Raw genomic sequence first — 17,500 nt, 5'->3', positions numbered from 1 at the left:
TCAAAAGGGCGAAAGGCTGGAGCTCCTCTCTATGTGTTTGTTCATTTAAAGCTAAAAGCTAACTTTGATCACACAGCTTTGCCCCTGGCACCCAAGATGAAACCGAGATAAAGACTTTGCCTGGCAAACACCCACACTAAAGGGAGAGAGAGTTTTCTCATTGCAAAGAGACAGATGGTGTTGGTGTGTACACACACACACACACACACACACACACGTATGTACACACACAGAGTGCCTCTGCCAAGCCATATGCTGCAGCAATGACACGGACCACTTTCAAATGCTGCCTCATTAGTTGGTGTTGGTGTCCATCTGAAGCGTGAGTAAAGATATAAAAGAAAATAAGATGAGAGTTGCGCTTTTGGGTGGTCAGCCAAGAGACCAGACACAGAGAGAGAGGAGGGAGAGAGGGGGAGAGAGATGAGAGACCATGCACGGCTGAATACAGGGGCCAATTAAAAGTAGACATGACATGTTGTTGCACTCTGTGTGTGTGTGTGTGTGTGTGTGTGCACATATTTGTAAATACCTACAGTTTAAGTGTTGGGACACTGGCTGTGTATGTGCGTGTGTGTAGTGTACACCAAAATGCACCATAGTTGCCCCTGAAGTTGTCCAATGCCATATGTGCCACCCTCACATGTGTAAGTGTCAGAACATACTTGAATAAGTCTAGTACACACACACACACACACAATGCTGGCTGGCAGGAGTCCTATCTTGCAGTCAGGGTGCAAGTGACCATGGCCATGCAGATATTTATGGCTCAGCCAATCAGAGTGTGCCTCTGCTTTAAAGGCCACTTCATGGTCCAACGCCTCACTCGCATCGTACTGTCTCAAACTCTCACTCGCTCCCTCTCTACAGTACAAGCCTCCTGTGGGAGGCCTCTAACGAATGGCACAAGGCATTTCACAGCTTTCTCCTTGTATAACTACAATTATTCCATATGAAAACACCAACTTTTTAGGAAATTGGCTTATTTGCGGTCTGTAGCCCTCTCTTCTCGGTGTGTGTGTGTGTGTGAAATAACCTTGTCTGACACTGTTACACTAGCTTAGCACAATTCACTTTAAGTGGGTTAGACCAGTTAGCCAATAGCTAGCCAATAGTGGGTTAGACCAGTTAGCCAATAGCTAGCCTATAGTGGGCAGTTAGCCACTAGCTAGCCTTGGCTCTATGGTGGGTTAGACCAGTTAGCCAATAGCTGTATGGGCTAGCTGCTAGACTAACTCACTTCCAGTAAACACATCCACATCGAATCTAGTGCAGAGTCCCTGGAGGGACATGGTAGTGGTGATGATCTTCTGTGAGACGCATCTGTATTTTTCCAGGTTAGTCACTGAAAAACCCCATTCCCCTGACACCACAGCCACGTCAGATCTCAACCTGACCTTTATCCCCCAGTCCACTACTACATACAGTACATGGACAAACAAACACTCCTAGAAACACAGTCGACCTTCGGTGTGCTTTCAAATATGGAATAAGCCTGTGTTATGTGAGGAGGATGTTTCCGTTGAGTTCACTTCACACATGATATTTCTGAACACGGGGGAAGACCACATGGTTATTATCTCTGATTCAACATCTCACTGGTGCCAGAGTCTATTTGCTAAATAGCAGAGCTGTGGCAATGAGCGGTAAACCAGGACAGAACTGAATTAACATTAACCATTATGAAATATCCTTCAAATGGCCTTTGCTGTTGTTCATACTGATCTACTCTGAATATTACTCAGGGGGTAGGGAGCCATTTTTCTCTCCCTTCATTAGATACTGCACTGTGATGTGGTTATGGTTAATAAATCTCCCTGAATTGAGCTGAACGAGTGAGAGAAAGAGAGAGACTTTACACTTTGTCCATGTATTCCTACCCATTGCATATACCTGTATAACTGCTTGTATCCTGATACTGTACATTTAAGTAACAACTGCTTTGGCAATACAAGTGTCTTATTATTTGTCATGCCATTAAGGCATGACAAAAATTCAAATAAAGAATTTGAATTGAATTTGAATGAGATACAGAGAGAGAGAGTCTGTTGTCTGTTGTTATGTCCATGTCTTAAACCTGTATGTTCAACGTATGTGATTATTGCTTTGGCAATACAAATGTCTAAATATTTGTCATGCCAATAAAGCACTTTTGAATTGAATTGAATTGAGAGAGAGAGAGACTTTTATATTGGTATTGTATCTGTTTGTTTTATAATATGTCAGCTTTGGCAACACTGCTTATTTGAGTCATGCCAATAAAGCTCCTTTGAATTTGAATTTGAGAGAGAGAGAGAGAGAGAGAGAGAGAGAGAGAGAGAGAGAGAGAGAGCGTAATGGTGTGAGAGGACATTAGCGGGCCTGTGTGAACTGCTTAAGCGTGGTTGGTGTTTTGGCGGCTGAGCGCAGGGCTCTCCAGGCGGACATGTCCAGACACGCAGGCAGCTGTCGCCCCACACGTCGCTAACGGCGACCAGCGCTCACTTTCACCCAGGCAGCGCCTAATAACACACCACAGCACATCCACACAGGGAACGGAGGGGGGGGGGGGGGAGAGAGAGAGAGAGAGAGAAAGAAAGAAAGAAAGGGCAAAATAGAGAGATAGTGGGATGAATGGAGAAAGTGGAGTAGAGTGGGAGAGAGAGGGAGAGAAAGATAGGGAAGGAAGGAGATAGATTAGAGGGGAAGGAGAAATGAGAGAGAGAGAGAGAGAGAGAGAGAGAGAGAGAGAGAGAGAGTCCTAAACGTGTGAGTCCTAAATCACTCAGCAGGGCGAGAGAGGTGTAGCGAGTGAGAAAGGACATATGGCTCCTAAATCACTGTACACAGACAGAGCACACTGGAGGACAAGAGAGAGAGACATAACGAGGGAGAGAGAAAGATACACAGAGAGCGAGAGACACAGAGAGAGAGAGAGAGAGAGAGAGAGACATAACGAGGGAGAGAGAAAGATACACAGAGAGCGAGAGACACAGAGAGAGAGAGAGCGTGATGGAGAGACTTAAAGAAAAACTTTTTAAAACCAAGAGCAGGTAGAAAGATGACGAGTGAGTCATTTTCCTGAAAGGGGGGAGAAAAAAATAAACAAACGATACAATTGAAAACACCTGAACCTGTCATGCTGTCAATTAGAGATAATGACTTTTTACATGTTGCCACGGTAACAGCCCTCCGTGAACGGGCAGATGGCTGAAGATTGGCTTATTTGTCTTTTTCACTCCTCCTTCTCTCCCTCTTCTTCTTCCTTTCTTCCGTTTCTTTTGTGGGAGTGTGATTCAGTGCAGCGGAGAAAAGAAAGACACAAAAGGAAAATAAATCTGCACACAAACTACATTTGTTGCCATTTCTTTCTGTTTCATTTCCATCGGCCCAACAGAGCGTCATTTCTCTTTGTTTTTTTGGCCGCTGTGAAGTAAACAAGGCAGGGAAAATGGTAAAAACAGCCATTAAGTCCTCAGTGAGTGAGTGTGTGGGCGAGACAAGTGTGCGTGTGTGTGTGTGTGTGTGTGTGTGTGTGTGTGTGCGCACACCGCACAGCACAGGCTTTTCTGCTGTTTTTATTTTTCTGACAGTCTGACTCGACCGCCTCTAGTCTTATAAAGAACAAGAGAAAAAAAAAGAACAGGGGGGGGGGGGGGGTGGAGGGGTGGAGAGAGAAACGAAAACAAGCCCTCTGGCAGCCAGAGGGGGATTTTTTTTGTGCTTGGTCATCCATTTTACATGTCCAGCTCAGTCTGAGGCAAGGGCAGGGGCCGTAATGGCCAATCCAGCCCTTCCCAGAAGGCAGCTGAGATTAACCACATGTGGCTCGGACCTGGCCCGGGTCTGGCCTGCGTCCGGCACAAACCTGGCATACGAGTGCGTGATCTGGGGTCAGATCTGCTTCAGTCTCAGTCGATATCTGCTTTCTGTCCAGCCTCCATTTCTGTCCAGTTCCATCTGGGCCAGTCTTATCTAAAGGGCCTACAACTACTCGGTGTTTTTTGGCCCTAACAAGCCTCCCTCCCTCCAGGTTGACTCCCTTAATGACTGGTGCACGGCATAGAGGCACACTCCTGCCTACAGCCACCCTGGCTCCTTAGAGACGAGTGGCCAACCCTAGTCAAGGGCCCTGAGGCCTGTGCTGCTTACCACCTGCCAGTTAAAACTGCAGCGCATTCTAGAACTGGAAGGCCAAAAAAAAAAAAAAAACACAGGCAAGCATTCCATCTGGTGCAGTTTCCATGGAGACCTGTCCATTATGACATGTGATGAGCATTAGCCTTCCGGAACGCGTGAAAGCAATGCAGCACGGTCACCCCGAATTCCTCCCCAGTGGAGTCCAAACAGGTTAGGACGGTCTGTCAGACAGAGTCACGTCAGCCGGTCAGCTGTGGATGCTTGGCTGATGATTCACCCGTCAACTTGGTGGGCCACACGGACGAACGCATTTCCTGAGAAACGGTCTGAAAACATCTTGGTCATTGACTGTTTATCGTGGCAATAGATCTCTTCCTAATTCCACTGTTGCTCAACAACGTTTCCTTGGGGGTTACCCAATGCAACATCAGCTTGAGGGCTCAGTCACACAAGGACTCACATTTCATTCAGTCCCAGAGCAGGCTTAGGCTACGAAGAACAATTTACATGTGTTTGCTAAGAGATTTTGTGCTTTGGCGCATATTGGAGTTCAGGTAGTCCTGCAAATTCGCATATCCCTCTCATATTTGGCCAGCTAAATAGCTGAACGTCAACAGGGGGAGACAGTTGATTTTATCAAGTCTGCCTTAAGTGATCTTCACATCCTTGAGCAGTCGTGTGACAAGAGCATTAGAGAGTGTGTGTCAACAATCACACCTATATGACTCATCAACAGAGCGGGAGAGGGTTTCACTCTCTACCCACAGCACAAAAACCGGACCAGTTACTGCTCTATGAAGGCCCAAAATATTTGTACACTTAGTTTAATTTTCTACCCTCAGTGCCAAAACTGTACCTGCGCCTTCCATTTGACGGCCCAAAGATCTTTACATACACATTCTGTCTGCCCTGATTCCCATATCAGTCATCCTCAGCAGAAATGCAGTCAGTGGCTATACAGGAAGTGGAAAAGAGCAACTACAATGAGGGGAAGTCACTGGGGGCCTTCCCTGAAGAGCAGGTCTCATGCCAAGGTATCCCAAATCAGAGCCAGAGTCCTTGGACATGTTACCATGACTACACAAAGACAGAACATGGTCAAGTTACCATGACTACACTAACATACTGTAGAACATGTCAAAGAGAAATGAAAACTTGGAGTCGAGTCATGGAGTCATGGAGTTTGTGGTGGCACTGGGGCATCCTTGGTGCACGTTGATCAACCATAAAACGAATCCCTTCCCTCTTTCCAAACGTATAAGCTACCTTTATAATCAATCCCCCCACACACACACACACACACACACACACAAAATACAGCTTTTGTTGCACTTCAGAGGGAAAAGCACACTGAAGCATCTGCTTTTACTCCTGAGTCCTTAGCCACCAGTCTTCACCAGTGCTGTCCATCTGTGCGGCTCTGCCATTGGGCCTCAGACTGGGAGATCTGCTGCCGCCGCTAGCCGCTGCCGCAGGCAGCCGAAACCCACCAATTACTCACTCACTCTATGTGTGTACTCCTGTCTCTCTTCCATTCGGAGTTCTGTCTTTCAATTTCCATTATTTTTTATTTTCATGGTAAACAGGCGTGGTTGTTGATTGGGCGCTATAGGAAATCCCCTACCTGTAAGACCAGGAGCTTAACACCTCTCCTGTGTACATCTGAAATTACCATAGTGTTGGTGTAGAAGAGAGAGTTGGTGGGGTAGAGAGAGAGGGAGAGAGAGAGAAAGAACGAATGAGTGGAACAGGGAGCAAGGGAGAGTGTGTAGAGTAGTCGTGAAGAGGGGAGAAAGGAGGAGCAATGTGGAGAGAGAGAGAGAGAGAGAGAGAGAGAGACAGAGACAGGGAGGGAGCGAGAGAGAGAGAGAGACAGAGACAGAGAGGGAGCGAGAGAGTGAGGGAGAGAGAAAGAGAGGGTCGGAGCGAGAGAGAGAGTAAGGGAGAGAGAGGGTGGGAGAGAGAGAGAGAGGGTGGGAGCGAGAGAGAGAGGGTGGGAGAGAGAGAGAGAGGGTGGGAGAGAGAAAGAGAGGGTGGGGGCGAGAGAGAGAGTAAGGGTGGGAGAGGGAGAGAGAGGGTGGGAGCGAGAGAGAGAGGGTGGGAGAGAGAGAGAGAGGGTGGGAGAGAGAGTAAGGGAGAGAGAGGGTGGGAGAGGGAGAGAGAGCGAGAACCCACTCCTGCATGTGAAGTGCCGTGTGGAGGGTGTTGGGAAGTGGAGTGCAGAGGGCAGTGGAAACACTGCACTACTCAGCTGCGTGAGCACAACTCAAGTGCCTGGTTAACCACACTGAGAGAGCGTCCTCCTGACCCTATAGAAAAGCATATGGTACCTGACCTCATGCGGTCTTAATGGAATAACTACGCTACGCCTCTGGCCCAGACGAGGCCCCGATACGGCACAGGGCCTGGTGAATCTGACCCATCCAATCCAGACGAGGGCAGGGATTCAAGACGCAGCGGTAAACAAATAGTTAGACTATTACTTCCACGGTTACTACGGAGGCTTGCTCGACGACACTTCACGGAAAACGGACAGTCCAGATCAAGACCAGATGTGGTCCCAAGTCAGCTGAGATCGAGGGGTGTTCACGCCATTCTCCCTCCACAGATCAGCCCTGTGGTCCTAGCCCAGAACCTCGGCACAGCGGCGGTGCAGGGAAGCCATGTTTGGAACCCTGAGACTCTAACAGAGGCCAGCCCAAGTAAACTACATGTTTTCCTTCACTCTTTTTCTCTCTTTTTTTTACTCCTGTTCCTGCCAGTGGTGATCACCATGGAGGCTTCCACGGCCCCTCCTACCACATTCCTCCTCTTAGCTGCACCATCAAACCCCCTCTACCACACACACACACACACACACACACACACACACACACACACACACAGACACAGACACAGACACAGACACAGACACTTCCTTAACGACTTCACAAACAGCACGGCCAGTCACTGACAGTGCTCTCCCGAGGCCCAGCCCACGCCCTGCGTCTGACAGCCAATGAAAAAGTGTACAGCGCCACCTCGCTCCTGTGACCTCATCACGAGCAGAGTAAAACTGGCAACAGGAAATGAGTCTGCTTCTGGTGATGTACGGCCTACGCAGAGCAAACACTGTTAACTTTACGGCCTGAAGTGAAGACCTCGGCACCACCTCCTCCGAAACCCCCCACCCCACCCACCCCACCCCATCCCCCGACCCTCGAATCCCACTTTTCCGGATTGCAAACGTGCAGAGCTCTGGGATGCAGCCAAAAGAGGAGGAGCCAAAGAGACACACACATACCGTCATTTCCCAACTATCAGGCGCAGCTTATACATTGATTTTGCAAAATTTATTTTCAGCTATGAGGTTAATACACAGAGGCAGTTAATATGGTATTAATATGGTTTTGTTTCTTTTATTTTTCATGAAACACTGCCCTGCGGCTAATACACAATGTGGCTAATACACTATTATATTGAAGTTACTGTAGCAATGAATGCTAAGCTGCCCCAGCTATTGAACCTAGACAGAACAAAATGGGAGATGAAGCTCCAGTGTGTTCCGTTATTGATGTCTTCCTTTCTCTCTTTCTTTCTCTCTCTCTCTCTCTCTCTCTCTCTATCCATCTCCCTGAGAGTCTACAGTAGACCGTTCAATACATTTTCAGAGCCAAATATCCTCTATTCTTTTTGGGGATTTGTCTTTCCAGCTCACTGGTCTTATTCTTCCCCCCATATCCTTCTCCCATATCATATCATCTCATATCATATCTCATCTCTCCTGAGCCTTCCGTCTCTCACGGCCCCACTCTCTCATGCTCCTGTCTGTGAGATGGACAAGCGTCAGAGTCAGAGGCCAGTAGGCCAAGCTGTGTCTGACCATTCACAGCTCTAGGTGCCTGATTGTGACAGGAGTAATGTCATGCAGTGCAATGAATGTGTTTGGGGTGTGTTGTGGTGTTTGGTAGGGTGGGGTGCGGGTCAACCATTACCTCCGACAACAATGTGACATCAGGTTCTGCACCCCCCCCCCCCCCCCTTTTTTCCAACCCCACAAGGGAGGAGAGTGGAGGGGTGCAGGTGCCTCGGAGGACCAGTTCTAGATCTTTCTCTGAGATAAGGAGGAACATATGCAATCTCACTCCTTTGCCTTACTCCCTCGCTCCATCTCTCTCTTCATCTTTTTCTCCATTCTGCACTCTCTTTCTCTTCCTCACGCTCATTCGGAGAGGTAGCAGGAGAGACATACTGACCAAACGACCTTGAGCAGTTCCTTTCATATTGCCCCACTCTGCTCACAGTGAGGAAGTGGAAGTGTGTGTGTGTGTGTGTGTGTGTGTGTGTGTGTGTGTGTGAGAGAGAGAGTGAGTGTGTGCGTGTGTGTGTGTGTGATAAAAATCTACTGTGAGAAAAAGAAAAGAAGCCTGGAAAGCAATGAATTTAGAGCCGATAAACCTTTGCCCTCAAATGCACTTTGGTAAGCCAGTGTGAGAATGAGAATGGAGAAAGTGTGTGAGAGGGAGAGAGAGAGAGAGAGAGAGAGAGAGAGAGAGAGAGAGAGAGAGAGAGAGAGAGAGAGAGAGAGAGAGAGAGATGGAGAGAGAGAGAGATGGAGGGAGAGAGAGAGATGGAGGGAGAGAGATGGGGGAGAGAGATGGAGGGAGAGAGATGGAGGGAGGGAGAGAGAGATGGAAGGAGGGAGAGAAAGGCAGAGAGAGAGAGAGAGAGAGAGAGAGAGAGAGAATTTATGATAGAGGGGGCAGCAGGGAGTGAGAGAGCGAGAGGTGGAGAATAAGCGGCGCAGAGAGGAATGGCCCCAATACTGCGCTACATCGTTCAGGGCCAGCCACTGCTGCAGTCGCCGCGCTGAAAGGGAATGCTTGCGCAGACCGGCGCAATGACTCACACAGCAGCAGAGCAGAGCAGAGGCGGATGGGTGTGGGTGTGTGTGGGGGTGTGTGTGTGTGTGTGTGTGTGTGTGTGTGTGTGTGTGTGTGTGTGTGTGTGTGTGTGACGCGCAAGGGATGGAGGTCCTAAAGCACCTCGCTCTTTCTATTGAGGAGGGCAAGGAAGTTGAGGTGGAGCAGGGACGTGTGTGAGTGTTTGTGTGTGTGTGTGTGTGTGTGTGTGTGTGTGTGTGTGTGTGTGTGTGTGTGTGTGTGTGTGTGTGATGCGGAGAGGGATGGAATGGACAGTCTCCCGGTCCTTCCTGATGTTTCCGGTTCTGCCCTCGCCTTCCTCTCCTCCTCCTCCTCCCTCTCCTCCTCCTCATCCTCCTTCCTCTCCTCCCTCTCCTCCTGCTCCTCTTCCTCCCTTTCCTCCACCTGCCTTTCCTCCTGCTCCCTCTCCTCCTGGCGTCTCCCGTGAGGCCGAGTGGGGAGGCGCCGGCCGAGGCACTTAAACCCAATCACTTCTCCCGGCTCTCAGCTGCATAAATACATAATGCCTTACGAGAGCCGCAGGAACAACAACTTCCGCTACGCCACCGAGACCGCTGAATCGCATGAGGGCTAGGGGGTGGGGTGGGGTGCGGTTGGGGTGGAGTGATAGGAGGTTGGGGGCAAGCGTGTATATACATGAATGACTGATCGGTGGGATAAGGACATGAATGTCGAGAAAAGAAAGAATGGATTATGAGCAAAGTACCATAATGGCGCACAGTGTAGCGGCATGAATGAACTAAGCGGATGCAAAGGCGCTAGCAAACACACTCATCGCCTTCATAAATGACCATAACAGCTTGACAAAACAATGCTATGCATCTCAGAACAAAGGAGGGGTTTTAAGAAGAGAAAGGAATAAATGAGTTTCAGAAACCTCAGGGCAATAAAATAAAATGGTGGAGCTTCCTGTTGACCACAAGCAGGCCGCAGCAAAAAGCTGGGAGCGTCTAGCGGGGAGAGACCAAGGGAGGGAGAGGCAGAGAGAGAGAATGGGAGGGACGGAGGAAGAGAGAGAGGGAGAGAGAGAGAGAAGAGAGAGAAGGAGGGGGCGTGAGAGGGAGAGAGAGAGAAGGGAGAGAAGGAGGGGGAGAGAGAGAGAGAAAAAGGGAGGGAGAGGAAGGGAGAGAGAGAGAGAGCGAGACCCTTTAGTGGCCATTTAAGCCATTAGGGGACTGGGAGCACTACCGTCTCCCCACTAGGCTACAGTGCTTGTGTCTGGGCAGGCACCACCACTCTGAGGGGGAGGAGAGGAGGGTAGAAGGAAGACTACCGACCAAGTTGTTATTCAGACAGAGATATAAAAGCAACGTACAGTACTAGGCCGCACTCTGAGTTAACGTGTCAACTTATTCATGAAGGTAACATTAATTCGGACTGGACAATTACACAGTGCAAGCATGTTAAGTACTTTAAGTGGGTTTCAAGGTCTGTCTGACAGGGTATATATGAGATTGTGTCTGAATGCAAATCCTGCTTTGTTTTTACACGATAAACACACAGGATTTTAAAATGGATGTCTGAAAAGGGGTCACATTTTCCATTTTTTTCCCCCAACCTGATAACTAAAACTTGGAGACAACAGCCTTTTGGACTATTTTCTAGTCAATGTTTTACTCAATGTTGTATTCTATTTATTATGCGCCCTACTGTTAATACTGATATAACCATCAGCGAAATTTTCCACATCATTTTACATCTCAACAAGTAACACTTGGAGACAACAGGCTTTTGGACTATTTTCTAGTCAATGTTTTACAAGGCTTCAGGGCACAGCAAAGACCTGGTTATGCATCTGTGATCAACGCCAACCCCTACATGGCCACTCTGATCTGCTGTCCACCCGTGGGAGGAGTAAAGGTCACCCCTTTGACCCCTTTGACCCCTACACACAAACACCAAGCTCCTCAGAGGGCCGTGCCATGGCAAGGTGGCGCGGGGGCATCGGAAAAGGGCACGACCCGGCATGGCAGGGACTGACGGAGGTCAGGCGGCAGTCTGGGCATCATCAACACCTGGTGCTTTTTTTTCACCGCTCCTCCATCTGGGCCCGAACACCTGCGTCCGATCGACTCCACGAACGTGAAAAAGAATGCACCCACGGAAAGAGCCGGAAATCGGAGGAGAGCCGTAAGTAGCACAGTGGGGCAGCGTCCGCCATCTCGCATTATTAACGGGCTCAGTGTCATTGATCACCGGGGCTCAAGGTCACCTCCACTCCCCATCTCTCTCTCCCAATAATGTCTTGTCTAATACAAGATAAAAGACCCCTAAATAACTTTAAAACAAAAAAAAACAACAACAACAAAACAAAAAGAAAAGTTTTTTTACTCACTGTAATCTGGCTCATCCGTGGTTCTGGTCCAGTCCTAATATGGTTCTGATCTGGTGCCGGTCTGGTCCAGATCTGCAACAGATACGTAAAGAAAGGAGACAGAATAAACACAACGATTAGCCTCCCACATCATGAGCTTTGCTGTTGTATTTTATTTATTTTACATCTCAACATGACAGACATAACTCTGGCTGACACGTAATGTATATACGGAGAACATAATTTGTCCATGCCTTAAAGGTACTTTACATCTCATTTCTTTCAACATTTTCATTCTAAAGGATGAGAGAATCTCCACAGCAGCGAGGTATAAGATTGTGTCATCTACGCCGCTGTATGAACATTAAAAAGCTATTAATGTTCTGACATTGATTTTAATGACACTGGATGCAACCCAGAGGTGAACCTAATCATTGTTTCCACTTCCTGTTCCTGGAAAACCCAGAAACACTAGCGGCAAGCAGGTGGGAGGGCGGGCGGGCGGGCGGGCGGGCGTGCGGGCAGAGCTAGCTCTGTGCCAGGCCAGCCGTGTGCCAATACCCACGCTACCCGAGGGCACACTCAACCGCCAGTAACATCAGCGCAGTGCCACGCCTTTACCAGAGTAAGAGCACAACCACACACACACACACACAGTGTGTCACACACACACAAATCACCGCCACCACACTGCTTACCAGAGACCAATACAGCAATTAGCCACTTCCACTCATACTCACTCACACACACACAGATGAACACCCACACACACTTAATACAGGCAGGTGGAGACATGCATACACAGACACAGGCGCGTACAGTCTCTATGTTTCCTGTGATCTCAAAGTAACACTCATGAAAAGTAACATATTGACAAGCATATAGAAACACGGAATGCACAATTGCTCTCCCTAACAGACACACACCTCTGTGTGTTCCTTCTCCCCTGCTGCCTCTTACACCCACCCACACCCACCCACCCACCCACCCACCCACACACCCACACACCCACACACCCACACACCCACACACCCACACACCCACACACACACACACACACACACACAGCTCCAGGTGGTTGGTCTCTCAGGTGTGTCTCATCCCAGGTTCACCTGGGGCATTAGTGCGGTGAAGAGCTCAGCTGCTACGCCCTTACCTGCCCTGGGCATAATGGGGGCACACGGGGAGGGGGGTGGGTTGGGGAGGGGGGGCTGCTGAGGAGGAGCGATTGAGCGATGGAAAGGAGATAGGGAGGGAAGTGGAGAGAAAGAGTGAGAGAGAGAGAAAGAGAGACAGAGAAAGACACGGAGAAAGACACAGAGGGACACAGACTGAGAGAGAGAGAGAGAGAGAGAGAGAGAGACATTGATAGATTGAATTGAATTGAATTGAGAGAGAGAGACAGAATGAAGGAGTGAGAGAGTGAGAGAGAGAAAGAGAGAGAGAGAGTGAGAGAAAGAGAGAGTGAAATGGAGGAGCAGGAAGCATTTGGCTCTGTCCTGGGGGTCAGGAAGCTGCAGCAGCAGACGGCCTTCTAATTGGAGCAGGTCCCAGCGGGGCGCCCAGAGCCCTCGGAGTCGACCGCAGAGCACCTGGACAGGGATCACCTTACCTGCCATTAACACTGCACTCCTGCTACCTGAGGCAGCTCTACCTGCCATTAACACTGCACTCCTGCTACCTGTACTGAGGCAGCTATACACTAATCCAGCGAAACACGGAAGTAACGCAGCGCCGCCATTACTGCGTGGCTGGCTGCTAAGAAATTAGCCTGTTGGTTCCATAGGCGGCTGTTGCAGAGGTTAGCTGTCACTGATACACGTCTTAATACCTTATATTGTTCATAAATTACCTTCATTGGTAAGTTTTGGCACAGTCTGACATAATTTATACAATGTTCCCTTTCACCTTACATTTTCTTTCATGAGCAGGATCTCTTGTTAGACATTCTCTGACAGGATGCTTTCATTGAAAAGCACAGGCAAGTGTCACTCGTCACACTCGCAGGCACGCAGTAATGGTGATATTCAAGATGGCAGCGCCCATAAAGTTCGCGCTGGATTAGTGTATAACACACCTCTGCTACCTGTACTGAGGCAGCTAATACCTGCCATTTACACTGCACTTTTGCTACCTACTGTATTTAAAATACCAGCTACCTGTCATTAACACTGCACCTCTGCTAGCTACCTATACAAGCTTATTAATACAGCACCACTGCTGCCTATAGAGGCAACTGTTCCATGCACTACCACTGCTAGCTAGGTCAGGAGCAACTCTGTTAGCACTGCAGCTCTGCTAGCTGTACAGGGTATTCTATTACCCGGCTACACGATTACTTAGGACAAGAAGCTGTACTGCTTGTGTAAGATGAGATAAGAATATCTTTATCGTTTCTCATCAGGGGAATTTTTGAAAAAAGTACATTCGCTGCAACTACACATCATATTGATAACATGCAAGGCTGCAATAAACATAACGTGCAAGACTGAGCGGACAATACAATGAAGACATACAATGCAAGGTTAGGTTAGCAGCTATGCTACTGTTCGGGATTTTCCTAAAAGACTAATTATTACTATTAGGCTATGAATTTGTATGACTAAACTCTTCATTTGAACTTTAATGTAATGTTGTGATGTCATTATATGACACTTTGGACAAAACAGTCTGATAAGAACCATAAACATAAACCCATAAAACTGCTTAACAATAAAAATTCCTCTGTGGTGTTACCACTCTTACGCATTAAGATGCCTAGTCACTGGGACACGGTGCTCTACCATGTGCCAATGCCACACCTGCTACTTCTCTAAATTGCCCATGCTACCTGGGCTGTGACCAGTGCTGTTGACTTCTGCTTCCTCCACAGGGTATTTTATTAGCTATTCTACCAACACACACACACACACACACACACACACACACACACACACACACACACACACACACACACACACACACACACACAGAGAGAGAGAGAGAGAGAGAGAGAGAGAGAGAGAGAGAGAGAGACACAAACACGCTCCTACACACACACACGCACAGTGTTTGCTAGCTATTCTAACAGCACACAGTGACACACACAGACACACACACACACCAGTGTTTTCTAGCTATTCTACAATCTTTAGCACAGCGGCTGACCTAGAGTGCCTCCTCCCTCTCACCTGACCCACTGTCAGAGGTCACTGTGACACAGTGATCAAATGGTATCAGGGAGTCGTGTCAGAGACATAATTACTTCTCGGCACACATGCACACAGCGAGATACAGACACAAACAGGCGCACACACACAAACACACAGATTCCAGCAGTGTAAAATGACATGACATTTCCGCCTCTGTAAATGAGAGATAGATGGATAGATAGATACTTTATTGATCCCCAAGGGGAAATTCAAGAAAATAAAATTAAATAGCGTGCTGAGCATTTTTTTCATGTTCCTCCTAAGGTTCCACTAAATTCTAGCGGTCAGGTACATTTGTCTACAGTAAAACTATGCTCCATTTCCCAACAGAACTCAATTCTAACGCTCAGGGAACATTTGTCTACAGTGAAACTACACCCCATTTCCCAACAGAACTCAATTCTAACGCTCAGGTTTCTCTACAGTGAAACTACACCCCATTTCCCAAACGAACGGAGCATATTTCATCCAGCTTCATTAACAACTTCTGCTGTGTGTCAGTGCTTAAGCGGTGAGCTCACATTACAGGGCCCAGGTATAGAGTCGTATTATAGAGCAGAGTCGAGCTGACCCAGTTGTGGAGGAGGACCCTGGTTATCTGTGAGCCGCCCGTGATCACGCTCCTGTGTTTTGTCTCAGCAGAGCGCCAGTGATTCAGGCAAGAGCATTATCCACAGAACCAGTCCTCCAGGGATTACACAAGCACAGGGGAAGGTCGAAGAGTTTGCCTACCCGGTCCATTCATTAATCATACCAATGCTAGGTGTGTGTGTGTGTGTGTGTGTGTGTGTGTGTGTGTGTGTGTGTGTGCAAGTGTATGCGTAGGCATATATTCTACTTTTGCCATGGTAGCACTTTCTAACGATTCATCATTTGCAAAACTGCACCAAGGAACAAAAACAAGGGAGCTCATTCATTCTCAAACACAGGTACAGACACATGCACACACATGAAGTCACCACACACACACACACACACACACACACACACACACACACACACACACACACACACACACACCTTCCCCCCCTGTCGCCACTTTAAGAAATGTACCATGCAAATGAACAGGAGGTCTTATCTGATTTACTGGTGGTTGCCACAGGCAAATGCAGAACAAAACCATTTTCCCTCATCTAAAGGGGGTCCTGCAGAACACAAACAAAGTCACACGCACGCACACACACACACACACACACACACACACACACGCAATGGTACAATTGTCTTCCACTGCCTCACTCTTTATCAGTGTCTCTCTCTCTCTCACACACACACATACACACACACACACGCACACACACACATACATGCACGCACACATACACACATACATGCACGCACACAGAGGAGTAATGTCTGGCGTCATTGTGCAGGAGAAAGGCCATGAAAGAAAAATACACACGCACACACACACACACAAAAGGATCTGCAGCCCTGTATGGTGACAACACAGTCATTCATCACAGCTGGCATGGTGGAGTGTGACAGAGCCTGCTTTCCTTCCACACAGCTACATACACAGGGCCCCTGTGCTTTGACATCACCAGCCACAGAATGCACAGGAGTGTGTGTGTGTGTGTGTGTGTGTGTGTGTGTGTGTGTGTGTGTGTGTGTGTGTGTGTGTGTGTGTGTGTGTGTGTGTGTGCGCGCGCATGTGTGTCTGTGTGCAAGCGCACATTGAATATTTATTCATTTGCATGCAAGCACATGAACTGAGTGTCTCTGGTTCAGAAGATAAGGGAACTCTTTATGTATGTGTGTATGTGTGTGTGTGTGTGCGCGTGTGTGCATGCGCGTGTGTGTGTGTGTGTGTGTGTGTGTGTGTGTGTGTGTGTGTGTGTGTGTGCACGCATGCGCACAAGAACACATGTCTGCGTGTGTGTGTGTCTGTGTGTGTATGTGTGTGTATGTGTGTGTGTGAGCGCTAAGGGACAGACATAGACACTGTCTTCATTTCTACAGCTTCTTGGTCTTCCCTTTGTTCGTCTCCCATACATTCAGACTCTGTATTCCCACCAGGAAGAGGCGTGTCCTCATTACCCAGAAGCCTTTGTGCTCTTTGCTGAACACTTCCACGGCACAGACAATAGGAATAGGATGACCAGCGTGTTGATGCCTGGCGCCCTTGTTTCATCCGACAATAGGTGGATTCGACTTGATGTAGCCAACTGCAGACGACGTGATTATTTCTGAGATTCTGATACGGCTTCAACCATGACGTGTGCACAATTCAGGTTTGAAACCGTATCAGAATCTCATAGATAATCACTTCTGCGGTCGTCTAAAGACGGCTACATCAAGTTGAATCCACCTGTTAATATTGCCAAATAGAGGCCCCAGTCGTGGCGCGACTGGCTGGGGTACCTGCACCGCACGCCGGCGACCCGGGTTCGATTCCTGCCCCGTGGTCCTTTCCGGATCCCACCCTACTCTCTCTCCCACTCGTTTCCTGTCACCCTAAACTGTCCTGTCTGATTAAAGGCATAAAAGACCAAAAAATATCTTTAAAAAAAAAAAAATATTGCCAAATAGCAACAGAAGGGACCAAGCAGTGAGGCAAGGGGGGGATAGTAGACAAAGGGCTGGAGAAGAGCGCTGTGGCCCCACGAGCAACGGCTGGGTAAGTTGAGGGTCCCCAAATGGAGACATCGCAGAATCCACCTTCATTGGCAGGGGGGAAAAGGCCCTTATTGAAGACCGTGCTGGCCTTCTGAGATATTTACGAAAGCTCCCTAATAAAACCACCAGCTACTCATTACCACACACACACACACACACACAGATCTGTGTGTAGGAGACTGTTGAGAGTTTGAGGCTGAAGCTAATACTATCAACTACTAAGAGAACACAAACTGGCCTTTCAGTTGGGTTCTCCTCTTACCCAACATCACCAATAAAAAAACACACACACACACTCACGACCAGCATAAACAACAACATCATGTACATAAACA

The 17,500-nt window shown here is 48.2% G+C and overlaps 1 protein-coding gene across 1 annotated transcript in view; it reads right to left on the bottom strand.

Annotated features, from left to right (window-relative positions):
* Nucleotides 1–17,500, bottom strand: part of arhgap35a (Rho GTPase activating protein 35a) — a 94,908-nt gene that overhangs the window by 49,966 nt on the left and 27,442 nt on the right. Inside the window, exon 2 of the mRNA XM_062553250.1 lies at nt 11,377–11,448. The gene's annotated coding sequence lies outside the window, so the exon portion shown is untranslated. The remainder of the gene's footprint in view (nt 1–11,376; nt 11,449–17,500) is intronic.

Source organism: Sardina pilchardus, chromosome 13 (assembly GCF_963854185.1).
Source record: "Sardina pilchardus chromosome 13, fSarPil1.1, whole genome shotgun sequence".
NCBI lineage: Eukaryota > Metazoa > Chordata > Actinopteri > Clupeiformes > Clupeidae > Sardina > Sardina pilchardus.
This window is presented reverse-complemented; position numbering and strand designations above follow the sequence as displayed.